This window comes from Pongo abelii, chromosome 10, assembly GCF_028885655.2.
Source record: "Pongo abelii isolate AG06213 chromosome 10, NHGRI_mPonAbe1-v2.0_pri, whole genome shotgun sequence".
NCBI lineage: Eukaryota > Metazoa > Chordata > Mammalia > Primates > Hominidae > Pongo > Pongo abelii.
The window spans coordinates 115,725,162-115,732,205 of NC_071995.2; positions in this window are offsets into that span (position 1 = coordinate 115,725,162).

Genomic DNA, 7,044 nt, shown 5'->3' on the forward strand with positions numbered 1-7,044 from the left:
TTGGGGGGGGCTGCAGGCAGAAGAAACCGAGAGGTAACTTTTAACCCTAGCGGCGCCGGCAGCGAGGGAGCGCGAGGTTTGGGAGACGGGGAGCGCGGCGCGGGGCGACGCGAGAAGGCGCCCCGCAGCGGAGGTCCTGGGCTTTGGGGGTCTCGGGGGACCCCCGCGGAGGCGAGGAGCGCGAGGGAAGGTTGTTCTCCTTCCCCTTTTCCTGAATTCAGCTCGAGTTCCGATTTGGCGAGGGAAAAAGGCTTGTTTGCCGTTTTGGATGAAGCTGATGCTGAATTCGGCTGCATTATTCAAAAATATTCCGAGGCTGTTGTTTTGTTTGGGGGAAGTGGGTGGATTCAAAATCTTATGGAAGGGCCAGATTACACTCAACTTGCCTCGTTTCAGGTCTGACTTGGCACCTGTAGGCTTTCAGCCTGACCCTAACGTGCCCCCAGCGCCCGGCTAGAAACCTGACCCTAACGTGCCCCCAGCGCCCGGTAGGAGGCTGGATGGGTCGGTCCTGAGCTCGCGTGGGGCGCGGACGGAGGCATTCTCGCTGCCCAGCACCCGCACCCAAAAGACCCTCACAAGGGGCTTTCTAAAGGGAAACTTCTTGTCTGCTTTCTTTGTGAACATTATTTTCCTGATGGGGTTACAGTTTTCTGCGACGATCCCGATTTAATGCGCAGTGGAGACCCTAAGGGGTCGGCGAGAGGAGGGGAGCGGGGGACTTTAATTCCCCCTTTTCCAATCCGACAGCCACTCCTGTGCACCTCCAGACTGGAGCGTCTGGAGTTGTCACAGCCAGTGAAGGCTCAGATGGGCTGGGCGGCTCTCAGGATTCTGTGGGGGAGAATGAAACCTGCGATCTTAAATTGACTGGGATTCAGACAACTTTGGGATTCAGACGACCGGGATGAGTCCAGAGATGGCTCCAAGTTGGGAGTCTGGAACCTGCTGAGGAAGCTTCCATTCTTTCCTTCCCACCGCAGAGTATAACCAAGGTTCTTCGAGTCTGTGAACTTAGTTTTGGTCTGAATTGATCAGGAGGAGAAATGTCCCTTTTGGCCCACAGCGTGGTGAAATGACAACAAAGTCAGGGCTCAGAGCCCACAACACAGTGTGATTCTGGTGGCTCACCCAGCTCCAATTATTCTAGGCTTCATAATGTCCAAGACTTACTGCGCACCTTCTATGTCTGGCACCTGTAGGCTTTGGGCGCCCTTGCCTCTGCTGCCTAAAGGTAAATCTCCCAACAATTCTACATGCAATTACTATAATATTTCAAAGATGAGGAAGCTGAGGCACAGGTAGGTAAGGCCTCTTGCCCTAGCTCACAGAGTAGCTAAGAATGAAACCGCATCTGAACTAGGGCAGTATGCCGCAGGCTCTAAGCTCTTAACCACGGTTTTATACTGCCCCCTGTAATCTGGGAATAATAATACCTCCATCCCAGGATTGGGGCAGAGATTAAATGAGAGAAATGTGTGCCAAGCACCTGGCACGCAGAGGGCCCTGGATAGACCTTGGTTCCCTTTGCTTCTCGCCAGAACCACTTCCCATTCTCCTGGGACTCACCTCCTTAATCCTCCCTAGTCTTTGCAGAGGGGACCTGATCCATTGCCCGGGTGTAGCGTTCCAAGAATGAAGACACAGTGTCTATTTAAAAAGCCCTTTGGATTTAAATTGAACAATTCCCTCCCCCCCCCCTTTTTAATCTGCACGCTTTTAACGGCTCACTTCATGGACATTAATTTTAATGGGACGATTATTACCCTGTTTGGAAGCCTGCCCCTCGAAATGCTGGGCTCGCAAGGTGGTGCTGGGTCGGGTCCCAGCAGCTTGGATGTTGTCTGTAGAAGAGGGGGTGCAATCTTGGCCATGGGGATGCAACGTTCAGCAGAGGGGGAAGAGAAGGAGGTGATGAAAAAGTGGGAGAGAAGGAAAGACCTGTCTCTCCCTGACACTCTTAAGTCTGGCAGTCCTTAATTTGCACACATGAGTTATCCTGCACTATTGGACCACTTACTAACTGGGGAGCATGGCCTTGAGGTGGCTTTTTGGAGCCTCCATTCTCTCAACTGTAAAGTGGGAATAATAATAGTACCCACCCCACAGCCTAAATACCAGGAAAGCCATTACTTAGCACAGTGCCTCCTGGCCCATCATTAGGTTTTTTGTTTTTTGTTTGTTTGTTTGTTTTTTAGACAGAGTCTTGCTCTGTCAGCAGGCTGGAGTGCAGTGGCACGATCTTGGCTCACAGCAACGTCCACCTCCAGGTTCAAGCGATTCTCCCGCCTTGGCCTCCCGAGTAGCTGGGAGTACAGACACCTGCCACCACGCCCAGCTTAGTTTTGTATTTTTAATAGAAATGGGATTTCGCCATGTTGGCCAGGCTGGTCTCGAACTCCCAACCTTCAGTGATCCTCCTGCCTTGGCTTTCCAAAGTGCTGGGATTACAGGCGTGAGCCACCATGCCCGGTCCCATCATTAGCATTTAATAAATGTTGACTACTGTTAATATTTTAGAGTGGATCATGTAGTTGTCAAATAGTGTACTTTGAAGAATGTTGGGGATCCACACCCTCAAATATATATGGTTCCCCTATTGTAGATTGGTGATTCCATTGCTGATATTAAGCATTTCCCAGAGAAAGCAAATTCTTTGGGAGGGTAACATGTCTCCTAGCACTTCTTAAATCGTCTTAATTTTTATTAAAAAAAATTTTTTTAAAGATGGTGTCTCTCTGTGTGGCCCAGGTTGGAGTGCAGTAATGAGATCATAACTCACTGCAGCCTCCAACTCCTGGGCTCAAGCAATCCTTCCGCCTCAGCCTCTGGAGTAGCTGGGACCACAGACACACACCACCACACTTGGCTAATTTAAAAAAAATTTTAGAGATTTTTTTGGGTCTTGCTATGTTGCCTAGGCTGGTCTTGAACTCCTGGGCTCAAGTAATCCTCCCACCACAGCCTCTCGAGTGACTAGAACTAGAGGCCTGCACCACAATGCCAGGCTTCTCCTAACAGTTTAGGAAAAATGAGTTGTCGATTTCAATGTTTAACTTAATAAACACTTATATAGTGCTCGCTCTGTGCCAGGTGCTGTTCTAAGTTCTCTAGACACATAACTCCTTTAATTCCCCTAATAACCCTATGAGACAGATACTATTGTTAGCCCAATGTTATGTATGCACAAACCAAGGCAGAGGGGTTAAGTAAGTCATCCAAAGTCACACACCTGCCATGCCCCAGAGTTTGAGCCCTTAAAATTAGGGTGACAAATGGTGATTGGGGACTTGGGAAGAGGGAGGGAGGCTGTTGGATGAATTCTGTCTCCCCCGCCGCCGCTCCACCCCAAATTGATAACCCCTGGAACTTCAAAATGTGGCTATATTTGGAGATAGCATCTTTAAGTAATTAAGTTAAAATGAGGTCATTAGGATGGACCTGAATCCATTATGACTGGTGTCGTCATAAGGAGAGGAAATTAGGACACAGACACAGACTCAGACACACGGAAGGAAGACTATGTGAAGACAGAGGAAGAAGGCATCTACCAGCCAAGGAGAGCACCTAGAACAGGTCTTTCCTTCACAGCCCTCAGAAGGAACTAACCCTGCCCGGGCCTGGTGGCTCACACCTGTAATCCCAGCACTTTGGGAGACCCAGGTGGGTAGATTGCTTGAGCACAGGAGTTCAAGACTAGCCTGGGCAACATGGTGAAATCCTGTCTCTACAAAAAAAAAAAAAAAAAAAAAAAATAGCTGGCATGGTGGTGTGCACCTGTGGTTCCCAGCTACTCAGGCGGCTGAGGTGGAAGGATTGCTTGACCCCGGGAAGTCAAGGCTGCAGTGAGCCAAGATCATGCCACTGTGTTCCATCGTGGGTGACAGAGTGAGGAGTGAGGCCCTGCTTCAAATAAAAAAAAAAAAAAAAAAAAATGGAACCAACCGTGTCGACTCATTGAACTTGAACTTCCAGCCTCTAGAACTGTGAGAAAATAAATTTTTGTTGTTTAAGCCCCTGAGACTGTGGCATGCTGCTATGGCACCCCTAGCAAACAAATATAGAGAGGAACAACGTCCTAAACGGGAAGCTAGAAGCAGATATTTCACCAGACTCTGGCTGCTTTTACTGTGGGGCACATGTGAGGACATTTTTCTGTGTTTTTGGGAAGGATGGGTTCTAGGACTGTTTGCCTGTTCCTCTTTTTTTTTTTTTTTTTTTTGAGATGGAGTCTTGCTCTGTCTCCCAGGCTGGAGAGCAGTAATGCGATCTCAGCTCACTGCAACCTCAGCTTCCCACGTTCAAGCGATTCTCCTTCCTCAGCCTCCCAAGTATCTGGGGTTACAGGTGCCCACCACCGTGCCTGGCTAATTTTTGTATTTTTAGTAGACACGGGGTTTCACCATCTTGGCCAGGCTGGTCTCGAACTCCTGACCTTGTGATCTACCTGCCTCTGCCTTCCAAAGTGCTGGGATTACAGGCGTGAGCCACAGTGCCTGGCCCCTGCCTGTTCCTCTTCTTCCTCATTGGTGTCCTGTTGGAGATCTTTAAGGGAGGAAGAGTTTTAGGAGATTATTTTGGAAAACAGTTTGTGGAAATCCAGTTCATCATACAGGGAAAACTTTTCTACCAGTTGCAAAAAATGCAACCTCTTTCTCATGAAGTAAAGAAATGGGAAAGGCTTTCTAGTCCATGAACGTTTCCTGCGGTCTCCCGGCTTAAAACCGGCCACACAGCAGGCACTCAAACTCTTTTTGAAATAAAGACTCAGGCCGGACTCAGTGGCTTACACCTGTAATCCTAGCACTTTGGGAGGCTGAGGTGGGCAGATTGCCTGAGCTCAGGAGTTCGAGACCAGCCTGGGCAACATGGCAAAACCCTATCTCTACTAAAAATACAAAAAAGTAGCCGAGTGTGGTGGTACTCGCCTGTACTCCCAGCTACTCAGGAGGCTGAGGCATGAGGATTGTTTGAACCTGAGAGGCTGAGGTTGCAGTGAGCTGAGATTGCACCACTTCACTCCAGCCTGGGGAATAGAGTAAGACTCTGTCTCAAAAAAAAAAAAAAAAAAAATTAAAAAAAAGAAGTAAAGACTCAATGAATGAATGAACAAATAGTAAGCATCCTGATTTGTCTTTCTCTCTTCCTTTTTTTTTTTTTTTTTTTTTTTTGAGATGGAGTCTCACTCTGTTGCCCAGGCTCAAGTGCAGTGGCGCAATCTCAGCTCCCTGCAACCTCTACCTCCCAGGCTCAAGTGAACCTCCTGCCTCAGCCACCCGAGTAGCTGGAATTACAGGTGTGCTCCGCCATGCCCAGCTATTTTAGTAGAGACGGGGTTTCACCATGTTGCCCAGGCTGGTCTCAAACTCAAGTGATCCACATGCCTCGGTCTCCCAAAGTGCTGGGATTACAGGCGTGAGCCACCACTCCTTACCTGTCTTTCTCTCTTTCAAACATATGCAGTGATATATGTACAATCGTTATGATCAAGTGTGTGTGTGTGTGTGTGTGTGTGTGCGCGTGCATGTGTGTGGATTCTTTCCCTAAATTATCTCCTAATTCCTACAGAAATCAGTACTCAAGTGTATTGAACAGGAAAGGGTTGGGTATTTCCTTTCTTTAATTAAAACAATAATTATCTATCCTGGTGTTTGAGACCGAGTGAGCCTTACCTTATGGTGTTTTAATTTGTGTGGCTTGGTGGAGTGGTAAATGAATGAACAGCTGTTGACTCCTCCAAACAGCTGTGTTTCCTGAAGCCATGTATTAAAGCCAGAGCCAGATTCAATGCCAGGAGCCTGCTTGGTGAACAACAGAGTTCTTGAATTGAAATCAGAGATATAACAGAGTTTGACACTTGGAGCCAGGAGCCAGAGGGACCTGGGTTTGAACCCTAGTCCCACTATTCAATAGTTGGGTACCTGGGGCATATTTTCCACGTCTCCAAGCCTCCACTTTCCCATCTGCAAAATGGGACTAATAATCCTAGTACCTTCCTCATTGTGTTGTGAGGAGGATTAAAAAGAGAGAATGTCTGTCAAGTGTTTAGCAAAGTAGTTGGCACTCAATAAATATTAGTTATGGTCTTTGTTGATATCTCAGGATTATTAAGCAGCCACTTGAGAAATGGAACAGGGACCCTGACCCAAGCCCACTGGGGAAACAAGAGGATTCAGATTTCAGTGAGTACCTTATTCAATTACATCATAGCTATTCCCAGGAAAGTTTCCCTCCATCCAATAGACCCAGATCAGGACAGCGCTAATTTCTCACATTTACCCTATTTAACCCTCCCATACCTGAAAAAAAAATGGGGCAACCCCTTCTCCAGGGACGTCCTTGTAATTCATTTGATACCTCTCCCCTGAGGATCTTGTTGTTGTAAGCAAATGGAGAAGAGCAGATGAATGTCCACAGCAGGGGAGAAAAAATTAACCAGCCCATAATTATAGTCCCATCAATACTTTAAGTGTAAAGGGTAAACCTCACTTAAATAAAACCTAATTCCTTGATTACTGGAGTCACAAGAGATAGGGCTGATTAAACCTGCACCTCTGCTCTGAAAATCCAGTCATATTGTCCTTTGCTCAGGCAATAATCACTTTATTGAAGGCAACTGAGCTCAGTTTAAACACGTGAATCACTAGACTTGAAATTATACTGATGAAAGTGTAAATGAGGATAAATGCTGGAGAACATTTTGGCAGAGCTGGAAAAACTGAAAACGCACATGCCCTATGACCCGATGATTCCACTTCCAGCTATTTACTCTAGATCAGCGGTTCTCGACGGAGGACAACTTTGCTCCTCAGGAGACATTTGACAATGTCTAGAGATATTTTTGGTTGTTAAAACTGAGGGATGTTATTGACATCTAGTGGGTAGAAGCCAGGGATGCTGCTAAAATCTTACAGGGCACAGGCAACCAAAAATTACCTGGCCCAAAATGTTGTGACAGTTGTCAGAATCAAAATGGAGTTGCTAATGTTAAGAAAACCCTGACAGGGCCAGGTGCGGTGGCTCATGCCTGTAATCCCAGCACTT